The sequence below is a fragment of the Mustela nivalis genome (genome assembly GCF_964662115.1).
Source record: "Mustela nivalis genome assembly, chromosome: 8".
In the NCBI taxonomy this organism is placed as follows: Eukaryota; Metazoa; Chordata; class Mammalia; order Carnivora; family Mustelidae; genus Mustela; species Mustela nivalis.
Genome location: NC_139027.1, coordinates 629,894 through 644,256, shown reverse-complemented (window position 1 = coordinate 644,256; position 14,363 = coordinate 629,894). Strand labels below are relative to the sequence as shown.

General features: G+C 59.9%; 1 protein-coding gene and 1 long non-coding RNA gene across 13 annotated transcripts in view; one reads left to right on the top strand and one right to left on the bottom strand.

Moving 5' to 3' along the window:
• The window catches only part of MYT1L (myelin transcription factor 1 like), a 393,093-nt gene that overhangs the window by 183,166 nt on the left and 195,564 nt on the right, over window positions 1-14,363 (top strand). The gene's annotated exons all lie outside the window — the stretch shown is intronic.
• Window positions 5,570-14,363, bottom strand: part of LOC309872110 — a 35,567-nt gene continuing 26,773 nt past the window's right edge. The window contains exon 3 of the long non-coding RNA XR_014315670.1: window positions 5,570-6,371. This is a non-coding gene — a long non-coding RNA (uncharacterized lncRNA). The remainder of the gene's footprint in view (window positions 6,372-14,363) is intronic.

The following is a 14,363-nucleotide window of genomic DNA, read 5'->3' as shown; positions in this document are numbered from 1 at the left end:
TTCCCTCGCGGGGAGCGCTGGTGGCCCCGTCCACGATGTCCCGACAGTCTCAGAGGAGAGGGAGCTCAGAAATCACAGGGTCTAGACAGAACAGATACGAGGCTGAGCAGCCCGGCACGGGAGGCCATGTGGGCACGTGTGTGCGTGGGTGACATCTTGTCGGCGTGTCTGGGTCACCCAGCACGAGCAGAGTCATGCTAAGAGACACACGGTGAGAGCCTCTGTTGCCTTCCAACTTCCCTTTTTCCCGCCGTCGCCGAGGTTGTGTCTCTTCTTTTGGGGACTGTCACCTCTTCCTCTGTATCAAGTGGCCTCCTCCCCACGATTCCAGTCCGTGTGGCGTGTCCTCCCTTACCCTGAGGAACCCCTAGTCCAGTGAACATGACTGACCAAGAATAGGTAAGAATTAAGGAGCACCGTGTCCCCAAATTGTGCCCGTATGTACTATGGTGTTGTCTCTAGGCTGCCCTGGCCGCGGGAGCATGGTGTCCCAGCGCAGGTGCCTGCACGTCCTATGTCCTGCCGCTCACAGCACCTTATGCTGCGGCCACGGATTCTCACGCGATGTCGCAGACGTCCGGAAGGGACCCTGGGTGGCACGTGGGCGGGCCGCAGGGGCCCCTTCTCCACCTCAGGCAGCGTTATCCGGTTGGTTTCCTCATGATTGCTCATCACTGCTTTCTGCGAAAAATCTCTTAGTGAAGAAATGAAAAGATCGCATTCTGGGCTGTGGGGCTCACGGCCCTCATTCCCCGGGACTAAGGGTAGAAGACACTGGTGAAGAGGTCGGGAAATCGTTGCTTGGCTCAGGTGGGAGACTGAGTGCTTCGAGGACAGAGATCAGGGGCCACGTAAGGGTCGGTCCAAACTTAGTGGCTCTGAACACCCATGCCGCGTGGTCGACTGAACCCAGCTGGACGAATCTCCCTCGTGGCCGTTCACGCTGTGGCTGACGGATGGCTGGTGTGGCTGGGGTCTTCGGAAGGTGCCTGATTTGATGTCCAAGTGGCACCCCACTCATGTCTGGTCACCGGGCTGGGGGCTGAAACCAGCGAGGGCAGCCGCACCCCCTCTAGGCCGTCTCCGCTCGGGCAGGGGGTCTCGGTGGTCAGAAGTTCTTCATGTGTTGGCTTCCTCTGTGGACCTCCTGGAGGCAGCAGGGCATCCCATGACCTCATGCACCGCTTCCCCTGCATCACACCAATCACGAGAGGGTCACAGGTCTGGCAGAGGCGGGAGAGAAGGCTACCGGGGTGAGGGTACCAGAAGGTCAGGCTCCTTACGTGATCTGCGGAGGAGCTAAATGCAGGAGGCGGAAAGAGGTGTGACGGCTCATGACTTCAGCGGCTGTGACCCGTGGAATCAGAGCCGCTGCTGGGCTGAGACCTGCCAGGGACCGGGAGAGAGATCGGGTGGGGGGGGCAAGGGCACAGCTATGAGGAGGTTTGTGTTTGATAATGAGCTCGAGCGTTGGTGAAGAGAGACGCGGACACTTTCCTCAGGAAGATGGAACCGGGAGGCCCCGCATCACAGGAGTCCGAGCAGCTTCAGGACGGCAGCCAGGACAAAGGTCTCCCGAGGGGCTGCGAGCCCTGGAGGGTCCCTCACCCACTGCATCCTCTGCAGCCGCAGGGGGAGGGGACGGAGAGCCCGGGACGAACGTGGGGTGAGACAGCGATTTCGGCCACGTCAGGTCCCACGGCCACACCCGCCCTCACTGACGGGGCAGGACACGCTGCCCTCGCTGAGCGCGCGTCCCCTCTCCTGCACACGTCTACGCTCCTGGCAGCCTTGACGTCAGGTGTGTGCTCAGGTTCCCCGAGGCCCATCTCCTAACCACCCTCTACCGGAGACTGTGCAATGCAGAAGGCCGGGGCAGCCTCGTCCCCTCTGTCTGTTCCTATGACCCGGGCCACGCTCTCCGTGGCACTCAACACAGATCCAGCAAACTGAGTTGAATGGGACTTTTTCGTGTATGCTTAAGTACTTGTCAGACTTGCATTCTCCGCACGGTCACTTGTTTCCTTGTCCCATAACCTTGTCCCATAAACATGCACGGCGGAGGAGTCCCCACCTGCACTTGGCCTGAGGTCCTCTCAGTGACCAACGAAGACAGCAGGGGACACCGCCCCTGCCGGCCCCTTGGATCAGTTCATCCGGAAAGAACAAGCGCACTGAGCACCTGCCGCCTGCTGTTCAGGGCGCCGGGGCCACCTCGGGAGGAAGTGATAGACGGTGGGCACGGGCGTCCCTGCAGGTGTGCAGGGGGCAGCGCCGGGAAGAACACGCCGGGCTGCGGCTCAGGGAGCCCTCGGCGCCCCGGACAGCAGGAAGCAGGGTGCGCGTGACGGGGCTCGCTGGCGGAGGGGACGCTGGACTGCAAAGTGGGGGCCGGTGGGGAGCTGCAGGGACAGTTCAGTGAAGTCGGTGACGCAGGGAGCAAAGAGTGGGCCACGCGGGCCCCCGGCAGAGGGACGAGCACCATGCGTGGGGACAGCAGCAAGTCTGCGAAGCCGGGCGCTGGGCCTTCGGAAGCCGGGGGGGACACACATGTTCTGATTTTAGGTTGAAAACGGAAACCTGGCTGGAGGGCTGGTCCGCCAGGTGGGTCACAGCCGAGGGCACAGCTGCAGAGCAGAGACCGTGATTCAAGGCCGGCAGAGGAGCCGGCTGCGGGGGAGGGGGCGGCCGTCGGGCGGAGCGTCCCCGGTCCCTCTGGCCTCGCTCACGCACTCGTGCGTGCACTGGCTGCGCAGGACTCGCCGAGCGCTCCTCAGGTCCCCGAGTGGGCACGTGGGGGTGATCCTAACACGCGGCTCCCGCTTCTAATTCACGCGCCGCCTCCAGACACGGACACGCAGCGAGCGCAGAGTCAGTAAACGTCAAGTCACCGAGGGTGAGGAGCGCCGCCAGGAAGGAACGGCGTCTCGTGACAGATCCGCGGAGCCCCCCGTGCTGCGGTGGTCGTCCGTGTGGGAAGGGAGGGCTGTCCCCGCCTGCCGTCTGTCAGCATTCCACGGACTCAGGGCAGCGTGGCAGTGGCCTCCGCAACGACCTTGGACTTCTCTCCTCTGGTCGGGGGTGGACAGCGTGAGGACGAAACAGCTGGTAAATGTAGCAAGGTCATAGGATTTCTGTTTCCAGCCTAGACAGGGGGTGGGAGCAGCCTTCCTGGGGGGCAGCAGAGCTCCTGGGAGGCCCAGCCGCTGGTGCGGATTTGGCCTGGGGCATCTGTGTTTCTTGTCCTCGTCCGTATAAAGGGGCGACAGCATCTTCCTAACTTTCACCAGGGTGAAATGAGACGGTCTTGGGAACCCGCCTGGCCCGCGGCCAGCCGTTCCCATGGAACTCTGAGCGCGTTCCTACCGAAGGTGGGCCAGTTCTCGCGCACGCACCTGGCACGGAGCAGGCATGCGTCGTGTCTCCTGTGGGCATTCCTGCCAGACCCCCCTCCCCACGAAGCCCCCACCTCGCCTCCTGCGCCCAGGAGGAGCCCGGGCACCAGATGCCTCCTCTCCGTTTTGGGGAAGCCTCCCCCACCCCACCTGGACTCCGAGCTTGCAGGGGAGGCCTGCGTGGGGGACGAGCTCTAATTCCCGGAGGGTGAGGGGCCTGTTGGCGGGACCCCCGGGGCAGCCTCTGACTCCACTCTGGCAGGAACAGAGCAACATGTGACCTTCATCCTCGCTTCCCCTCTGTTCTTCACTGGGCTCCAAGCTCGGGAGGAGACCACAGTGGCACTGGCCGGCCCTCCCCATGGCCATCGTGTCAGCAGCGGCACCTCCGGCCCCCTCGCAGGCCCCCTCGTGGGCCTCGTGCCGCCGGGCCAGCAGTGCAGCCTGGGCACAAGTGAGGCCCCAGCACCGCCGCAGGTGGTCCCCATCGTGTCCACGACCGTCAGCAGACAGTGACTGTGTCTCCTGCAAGCCGTGTCGTCCCAGCAAGGTGGTGGCTGCCCAGGCCCCGCGGTCCAGAGCTTGGAGCCAATACTTAAATGCAGGGTCCTAAGACTCACAATGAAGCGTCTCGTCACCAGCAGCCACCGAGGAGAAAACGTTCTGTGGAAAGGCAGGGCCGCTGAAGGGCATGTTGGCCATAGTGACCAGAACCTTTCCTGGGGATGGTTTTGTGCAGGGACGTCCATGCAGGGCACCCACTTGTGGTCCAGGGGCCATCTCCACCATGGAAAGGCAGAAAACGGCCCCTTCCACAGTCTGCAACATGTACCGCCATCCCAGGGGGTCAGAAAACAGAGCTCTGATGCCCACGGCCGGGAGCGAGTCTCCCCTTGGCCCAGCCCGGACCTGCCCGAGCTTCCTACTGCGCGCTGTGAGCGCTGCGTAGCACGAAGTCCGTGAGCTCCGTGTTGTTTATGTATAAAAATGTATGAACCCCATCCGTTCGTAATTTCATTTTAGATGAACAATTTTAAACATGTGGTATTTTCCCCTGAGCATTCAATTTTGGGTGGCAGATTTGAACACTGATAACGTATCAATTCCTTTGACTGTTTCTGGATTTTATAAGTAAGTAAGTGGACACAGTCTTGTTTAATTTGGAATCGTGGATGTGGAAGCCTGCGTGGGGCATTTTGGTGTCAGGAAGAGAGTGTTGGTCAGCCCAGGAGCAAGCGTGGACAGAACGGAGGTGCTCACTGCCGCCTTCTCACACCCGCCAGGCTCAGATGCTGTTTTTAATTCCTTGACTTGCACGCGCACTTGGCAAACTGTCCCTCTGGGATTTCTTATTCCCGTGCAAACTGTGGCCGTTTATTTATTTATTTATTTTTCCTGATGAATATGTTTGAGTAAGACAATCCCAAAGGCAGATGCTCTGCTGCCTGTGCCTGGTGGGCTGGACGAGGCCTGTGGCATCTGGGAGCCGAGTTCACTGCCCACCGCACACCGGAGGGATTCCCAGATTCCTCTGCAGACATTCCCCCTCCATCTGTCTGGCCTCTTGGTCCGTTTCTCATTGACCGGGGCCCTCTCTTCGCAGGAGCTGGCAAAGAGATCATCGTCCCAAGTCTGCATGCTTCGGAGACAGCCCAGCACAGGCTCTTCCTTGGGCGAGGGGGTCGTTCCCGGTGGTGTTTCAACTGGGTGACGGGAAAACCGGGGAGATGATGCGTGACCCAAGGAGGAGGGCGTCCAGCACGGGGTGCGGAGAGCACGCACAGATGAGGGGCCCGGCCTGGGACTGTCCACGGTTCACTCACTGGCCCGCCCCATCTCCCGAGCTCATGCCAAGGCGGTTCGACGCTCATGTCTGATTAGGGAAAACGGTCACACGAGATCGTCCCTGGCGGCTCGGGCCTCGCAGATGACCCCCGCGTCTCTTGGGGATGTGTTCTGTGGTGTCCCTGCAGCCCCCGAGACTCGGGGCACACACCGGCAACAGGTGCCACTTCTCCCGGCTAGACAGGTCTCTGTCGTGTCACAGTCCCGGGGGTGTCCCACAGGGTCTCAAGATGAAGACGCGCACTTGGCTCCCATTCCTCGGACACCAGTGATGCTCGGCCCTGGCCCTGCCAGTGTCAGGGACCAGTTTGCTACAGTCTCTTCTGCCTCCGGGACAGGAGCGCGTGAGGGGCTGGCAGGGCCCAGCTAATGCCCTCCGCCCCACGGGAAGTCCTTCTTGGACCCCAGGTGGACATGCCAGGGCGGCAGCCACGCGGGTCGCGAGCCCTGTGGGAAGAGTGGGCGGAGATGCTCGTGTTAGAATCGCTTTCCTGCGTGGCTCTCCAGGCCACTGTCCTAAATAAGATCCCGTGGGGGGATGGATGGGCCCGGACCCTTCAGGGTTGGGCACCCTGGTTCCCCAGGTGCGGGGAGTGCGGGCTGCCCAAGGCCCCCTCTTCAGCCATGGGAGGAGCCCCCGGGGCTGCACCCCCAGTGGCAGGGCTGAGGCCTGACCTGGCTGAGGTGACACAGGCTGCCAGAAGGGCCTCGGCACCGTGAGCGCCTGAGGATTCCTGTGCCCCTTCCGGGGACCTCTCTGGGGCGGACGCCCCTCCTCACAGACGTTCCGAGCAGGTGCAGAGCCGGCATTTCTAATTAGAGCCCTGCCATCCCCGCTCTCCGGCACTTCCCCACGACTGTTGTCCTTATCTCTGAGGGACGGCGTTGACATCGGTGACGTGGAGTCCACGGACTTTCAGCAGTTACAGGTCGACGGATTTGAGGGGTCCCCTCGCCCTGTGGGCACCTCCGGTGTAGAGACAGGACAACCTCCGAGATCCTGGCGGACGAGGCGTGGACTCAGGTGTGTAGCCTGGAGAAATGGGCACTTTAGCTCACTGAAGCCCTGCCCCAGTGGTCCGTCCTGCGTGGTGGGGTGTCAGCAGAAGTCCACGACAAGATCTTCAACATCTTAAAAGCAAAAGGAAAGGAATTAATGAAAAGATTATTAAATCGATGGCCGATATTTTGGGGTAAACCAAAATAAAAATAAGAACGATGATATAAACAAGTAAAAAGTCACAAGAAAAACTACGTGAGGGGTGCAGCCGTCTTGGCAGAAATCCCGATCATAAGACGCCAGGCATCACCCGTGTTCGAGCGAGACGGCGTTCTCGCGCCTTTGCCAAGGAATGGCTTCCAGCAGCGTCGGCGTCCATTCGTGCGGAAGGAGGACGCGGGGACGTCCAGAATCCTCTGTCCTGTGCCCAGGAGCTCTCGGGAAGCCTGTAATGCCAGGGGGAGGACGGTGGCAGGTGAGCGGCCCCGCGGGAGCCGCAACGGGGAAGCAGAGGAAACCAGGAGTAGGCGCGAGCGGAGTCTCGCTCAAGGTGACCGAGTGTGCGCGCCGAGGCCGGAGTCTGGCTGCTGGGTCCGCTCCTAAAAAGCAACTTCGTACCTGGCACAGCTGAGCAAAGCCGCATGAGCACAGCCCCGGCCCCTCTGTCTTCCCCCACGGCCCCCGAGGTCGGGAGCATCCGTGCGGGGGATGAGCCCACGGGCCCTCAAGCGGCGGTGCGGGCCACAGAGCCACGCACACACGCGCACTCACGGCGCGAAGAAATCTGAAAACGGGGCTCCCTCCTGATCTCTCGTGGGTCTCCGCTGTCCTCGCGCCCTGAGCTCCAGAGTGACCGGCCACGGAGGTAAGACGGCGTCTCGGCTCTCGGCAGGGGCAGCCTGCATTCAGGCCCGTTGTCAGGAGCAGACTCTGAACGTGGGGGCTCACTGGACGTTCTCCAAGGAGCACCTCGATCCCACTGTTCCGAGAACGGGGTCTCAGCTCGCAGGAGCCACTGCAGGGTTCGTGGCCGACACCTTCAGGCAGACCCAAAGCCTGGCCCCGGGCACAGTCGGCCCTGATCCGAGGCCCGCGTGTCTGCCTGGTCTTCCGCGTGCTGGCAACACGGCCTCCCTCACAGCGGTCCCCCCGGTCCGGAGTCTGCCCGGGCAATCCCTCTCCCCTCCAAACTAGCAGTAACTTTAACACGGTCCTTTGTTCTCTGGAAACTAGCACGTAACCCTTCTGTTACGGAGATCCGGCTCGTTACAGTGGGGCAGGACGTGAGGGACGTTGAGAGGACACTACGGGTTAACTGTCTCTTCCGAGCCCGAGCTAAGTCCTGGTGTGTAAGCCGGCCCCTGGCCGACTGGCCGCCCCACCCAAGCGGTCTTGGGTATTGGGGTGCTTAGCTCTTCCCCAGAGGTGGGAAATCTCCCCATCATGGGCCAGACGGTCACTATCCCCAGCTTTGCCTGTCGGACAGTCTCTGGTGCAGCCGCACGCCCCAGCGGCAGTGACAGCCAACACAGAAAGGAAGGGCTCCGTGTGCGCCAATAAAACTTGATTCACAAAGCAGGCTGCGGCTGATCCGGCCCACGGGCCACGGCTTGCAGCACCCTGCCCGAGCGAACGCCAGGTGGCTTGTGTTGGACGTGGTGGGTGGGCCCCGGGAGTGACGGGAGTCGCTGCCAACGTTGGCGCTGGCAGCTCAGAAGTCACGTGTCTTGTTTATAATTGGTTTCCTTCCTTGCTCACTCTTATTTCCGCATTATGTGCCACGTCCTGCTTCGCGGGCATTCTCACATGGAAGGTGGCTCCCGCCACGGGCGTGGGAGGCCCACAGGATGCTCTCTGCTCCGTCGACGAGCATGTCAGCCTGTCGCAGCCCGCTATCCCGGCAGAGACCAGCACTGACCCGGGCGGAGCGGTTCCCACTGCGCTGTCTGCCCCACAGCCACGCCCGCGGCCACAGCAGGCCACCTCGGGGCAGTCGAAGGACCATCCCAACAGCAGAAAACAGGGGCAGGGCATCCACTGCTCACGTTATTTCGTTTTTCAGGATACTGAGGGGGCATGTCCCGAACACGCGCGTGTAGCTCTTTTGGTCATGGAGCTTTCACACACCGCGACGGGTTTCATTTTAATCAGAGTCTTGTTAATGGAGCGACACTGAATGCACAGCCCAGCTTAACGGAAAAAAGGAATCAGGGACTATAAACCTATTTCATCCGGCTCTCTCTAGCATATGCCCCCTTTCAAAAAAAAACAAAAGAAAAGAAGAACTTGAACGGATTCCCGAGGAAGCAGGTGTCCAGGCTGTCCTTGCTCAGGGCTCCGGACTGGTACCTGAAGGGCCCCCACCACACCATCCGGCTGACCTGGCCCCACAGAGCTCTGCCCTGGGACCCTGGGTGTGTCTGGGTCCTCAGATCCGGCACACATTGGAGGGCTGGCTCTCAGCTTCAACCAAGGATTGCTAGAAGAAACGCAGAGTCCCCGGTTATGTCAATGAACCCTGCTGTCCCTGACGGAAAAATGCAGCACACACATTTACCCTCATCTTTTATCGAAGTTCATGAAGCTGCTCGTTTGCCTGAAATGAACCACAGTGGGCACATACAAACCTCCTTCTCCATTCCGCGTGGTTCCACAAGGTGACTTGTCGGGGCCTCAGGTCTGGCAAGAGGCGCTGAGCAATTTGCCTCTCCAAACACCAATTCATTGCACAAATAGCAAAACTACAAAAGTAATTCACCAGAAATTCCTGCGAGTATAGCATGCCTTCCTCCTAAAAAGATTTGAAAACTTTACAAGGAAAATGTTGTCTAATCACTATTAATTAGTCCCTGATGATACAGTCTTGCTTTAAACACACACACACACACACACACACACACACTAGCCTCATGTCATAAGAAAAAAACAATCCAGTAGTAAGAGCATAGTGAACACAAAAGGAAAGCAGAAGTGAAGAAGAGAAAAAGCAGGTGTTGACAAGTTCTATTCCTCCTCCCAAGTCCAGCGTGAGAAGAGAGAGGAGCCGAGGTCCTCCACTCTGGGGCAGAGTGCGGCTTCTTTATGAACTGCCCCTGCCGTCCTGAAGGGACAGCAGTCCGGGTGAGGGCAGCCGGTCACTCCTGAGTGTCTGAGGCCCTGGTCGGCAGCCCCCGCGGGCGCGTCCCGGGCCGTCCACATGGCGGAGCATCACCTCCCACCAGCACACTTACTTACTCCAACGGATGTCACACAGGAGTATTGCAAAACTACACTATTAAATTATATTTTCTGAACATTAATGAAGTCGTTCTCGTCTTAGATATAAAATAGAATCATCAATAAATAAAAGTAGACGTCATAGAAAATAGGCGGCTAATTTTCCAATGATAGCAAGCGTTACACCTGTGACCCAGTGTGTTCGGTTCATTGATAATCTTGTTGGCCCCGAGGGAGGGATCTGATGCGCAGGCCGGGTGACCGAGATTCCGCTCCCGAGTGGTAAGATTTCTCCTTCAATCCTAGCAGCGATGGCTGAGGATTGAGAGCTCGGGGTGGGAGGAAGGAGCTGATTTCTCCGGGGACAGCATCAAACCCTCTCCTCGGCCCACCCACCCACCCACCACGAGTGCCCCAACGTCCCCAGCCAAGACCTTTCCTGAGGGGATGGTGCCCAGTACAACCCTGTCCTCCAAGGCTTTGCTGTCCTGGCTCCAAGGGACGAGTGAAAACTGGACAAAGGCCATGAGCAGTGGCAGGCGTCCGGTATGAGTACAAAGGCCTAAACCTTCTAGAAGGTGTGCTTGGCCTTAGCCAGCCAGCTCGTCAGCCTGTGCTGCAGACCGCAGGACACCTCCCGTGCCGCATCACCTCCTGGGACCTCCTCTATCTTAACCTGCACGCAGGGTCCACTCACTGATCAAGAAGCCACTATCTGCATTTCCCCCTCTAATTTCCCCCAACGAAGTAAGTAAATAATATTTAATTCCTGTTGGAAATTCGAACTTTCTGATGCTGACCCTAGTACGGTTGTCGGGTCCAGTACCTGGATGTTCCTGGACTAGAGTCCTTCCGGCTTCCGAGACGTGTGCAGTGTGAGTTGGGGGCCGTGCCCCTGTGTGGAAGGCGTCGCGTGCTACGGGGTGGGCTGTGTCTGTGTGTGCATGGACGGACTGTGTCCCCGGCGGCCCTCGGAGCTCACCAAGGCCCCGCCCGTGGCTCAGCTGCACCCGCGCGTGCCTCAAGCAGCACGTGGCCTTCTTTTCTATGACTCGATAAAGGCTTTTATTGCACAAGAGTAACTTTTTAGGTTGTGTCCGTTTTAAAACTTGTGTGGCCATTTATACCAGTTCCCCCAAGAGCCATCGAGAGCCCCTGATTGGAAAAGGCCCGTCAGAGGTGACCCCTTCATCAGCAGTCTGGGCGGCTCCAGCCAGGAGCAGGGGGGCTCGCCTTTGACCTTTGACGGAGGTGTGGGAAGCCGCGCCCCTTATTCACAGCATCTGCCGCGGAAGCTTCACGCCAGCCAGTCCCTCTATGGCCCCTTCACTCCCCCGACCCGGAAGGACCCAACACGACCCTTGCCCGCCAAGCCGTGTGCCATGTGCTTTTGTTTCTCCCCAAGGAGGAGACACGGCGTCTGCTCCCAGGCGGGCGTGTGGCAGAAAGGGTGGCTGGGGAGGCAGGGGCATGTCCTGGCTGTGACCGGCTCGTTGAGTAAATGTTGGGGTGCACACTATACACCCACCACCCCGCACCCTGCACGTGGGGGCCTGAGCCGGGGATGCAGGGCTCCCTCCCTCCTCATCTTATGGCACCCGGGGGGTCATGTGACGCCCGGTCCTCTCCCCAGCTGGTGGCCAGGCTGTCGCTCAGGGCCGTCCCCTCAGCCCACGGCCACACCTTTGGCTGTGTCCCCATCTGGGGACAGGAGGCCATGCAGTGCGGGGCTACGGGCGCTGACTGGGGTACCCGGGGGTCCACACAGTGCGGGGCTACAGGTGCTGACTGGGGTGCCCGGGGTCCACGGCTCTGTGTAGTGGCCAGCAGGGGTGGGGCTCTGCAGAGCGGCCCTGGCACAGGCAGCCAGGAGCTCACTGGAGCTGGCAAAGAGGGATTCACTTCTTAAATGCGGGTCAGTGTGGGGGACACCATGAATATTTGTCTCTTTGTCTTACGGCGACATTGCTGCCGGGTTGGCTGTGATTTCATCTCACCCCAAACATCTAAATCCTCCCCTGCAAGTCGCCACACGCAGAGATTTCTTTGTGAACTGGCAGGGAAACAGTCGACTTCCCGGCACTTACAAGCGCGGCGAGCAGTGCCCTCAGCCTCCCCTTGGGGACGGTGACCATAGCAACGGTGGCCGGTGTGGAGTCTCGGCGCCAAACACATGTTCGCCTGTGCACGGCGCTCGTTTTCCCGGGGTTCAGAGGTGTTTTTTGCTTTACGACGTGATGTGACGTTAATATAATTTATTCTTAAGGCACTTATATTTGTCTGGCGCAGGACTTCCGTACTGACTGATGCTTGCCTGGAAAGCTGTCCCCGGCGGGCTGTCCAGGGCCGGACCACACGTGGCCGCGGTGCAGGGCAGCGCTCGGCAGATGCGAGAACCTGGGGCTCCGTCGCGACCCTGGACAGTCGGCTTGGCTGAGCCAGGCCTCGGTGCTCAAGGGTCAGTTAACAGCCTCTCCAAGGTGATTATATGAAATACCAGACGCCACACACGTTCCAACATAGAACGTCCGGCAAACGGTGCGGCCAGTGGAACAGGGAGCGGCGCGTGCTGGGCTGAGCGCCCACGCGTGGTGTCCCTTAACCCTTCGGCAGCCCTACTAGGGCAGTGGACGTCTGGGCCAACTCGCAGCTCATTTATAATTGAAAGTCACGCTGCCTACATTACACCTGGGCTCAGAGGGGCTAAGCCGGCGGCGGGTAGTCACGGGACGGCGCGTGGTTGAAGAGGGGCAGGTCCCCAACGCGGAAGCTGTGCGCCCCGTCGTGCTGGTCACTGCCTGCCCGCGGGAAACAGTGTCTGCTGCGCTTGCGCAGTCTTCCTGACCTGCTGCTGTGGTGCCACCTTCAAGGCCTAGAGACAGGCCCTGAGTGTACAAAATACCAGTCCGATTTACTCCAGAATTGTTCTAAGATCATGTCCCTCCCTCTAGCTCCCTTGAAGGGCTGGCCCGACCTGGCCTGGAGCGCACCCCTCAGCGGGGCAGTCCGGCCGCCAGGCCCTCGCCGGCCGCGCTGTGACCCTTCGGGGGTGAGTCTGGGCGTGGATGTGCTTCTTCTCTTCTTTATTATCAAAAGTATGATTGCGCGTCATTACATTAGGTCGGCGTTCCCTCTAGCCTTAGGCTCACGGTGCAGATGAGAAGCAACGTTCTTTGCAGGATTTATTTATAGAGAGCGGGTGGGGGGTGGGCAAAGGGAGAAGCAGACTTGCCGCTGAGCGGGGAGCTCAATGTGAGGCGGGATCCCAAGACCGGGAGATCGTGACCTGATGGGAAACTAGGAGTCAGATGCTCCTACGCCTGAGGGCCCAGGCTCCCCCTGAGGCCATGTTTTCTGTATTTCCCTGTGGTGAGTTCAGAGGCAGGACTGACACACAGAGTGTGGAACCCGTGGTCAAGGAGAAGCAAGAGTGAATGTTGAGGACGGACAGCGCCGTCGGGGAGAGGGAACCAGAAGCAAACCCTCTGGCACCGGAGAGCTGGAGTGCAGACAGGGATCCCAGTATCTCTTCGCGCGTGTGCAAGTGCTGGGACGCATGTTCTAAACGTGTCCTTCATTCTAAGCCCCGTCTGCCTGGGCCCCTCCTTTCTCTCAGGAGTGTGGTCAACGTGCTCAGGGGCTCCCATCTCACCGACCTGTGCACGGGCACAGGCTGAGGCGGGAAGAGAGCCATCTGGTCCTTGAGGCCACGCGTCACGACAGCCCGAGGTCCCCGAGCTGCTGCTGTCATCGACAGCGTCCGCCGCCCCGCGTTGTGGGCCCAGGCGGGCTTCCAGGCACAGTCCCTGTTCTGGGGTGATTTCCCCTGGACTGCTGCAGTGAGCCCTCCCTGTCCTCTAACCTGTTTTGATTCAAAGCCTGGAAGAGCTTGTCGCCTCACCTCTGGCCGTCCCTCTGCTCTGAGTCCAAACACGGACGAGCCAGGTCTCCTGGTCCCCACCAGCCTCCTGGGGGCTGCTGAGCCCGCTGCGGGTCAGGGTCCGACGGGCTCCAGACCCCAGCCCCACGTGCCAGATGCGGCTTCTCTTGCCGCCTTCCGTCTCTGCGGTCCCCTTGGGCTCCGGTGTTTCCTGTCTGTGCTCACGGGCACACCTGCCCACTCGCGTCCTGGAAGAAAATTAAACGGCATAATTGAAACATACACTGAGACTGCAGGCCTCGCTGAGAGCCGTGCAGACTGTCGACCCTGCAGGTGCGGCTGCACGGCTGTGTGGACTCTGCCTGCAGGGGTGCATCTAACTTAGGTCTGACCTAAGTTTAGTGGCGGGGAATGGCTATGCGATTTCCACTCATTGTTAGGGTCTTTTAATCTGTTAGCATCGTGCTCAGGCGGGAGCCAGACGGTCGCGTGAATGTCTGCACCCGCCAGACGCAGAGCGTGGAAGCGAGGAGGGGCGGGGCTGGCATCTCTCTGGCCGGGGTCCGCGAACAGAGGCGGGGGCTGCGGGTGTGAGAAGCGCGTGTTCCTTTGCACTAATGCTAAGGATATTGTCTGGGGTGTTTTTCCCACAAAACTTTCTGAGGCTTTTTTGTATCAGCTGATGGTTTCCTAATGTCTTATCCCCCTACTTAACGCACACACAGACACACACACGCACGCGTGCGTGCACACGGGAACCAACGGGTCCAAAGCTGGAGCACACAGTCTTGGGCAGGACTGAAAGCTCCATGCTGAGCGGTCCTTGGGCACGAGGGGGACTCCCTGATGGGCAGGTCGGGAAGGTCAGGAGAGTCTCAGAGAACGACCCCCCGGGCAGGCCGGCCACAGAGCCGTGGCCGTGTCACCCGAGAATCATGCTAGTGATAGAAATGCTCGCGAAGGAGGCAGCTGTTAGACCTTCCAGAGGTGGTGATCTGTCCAGTGACGGGCTGCCTTGTGGCACTGG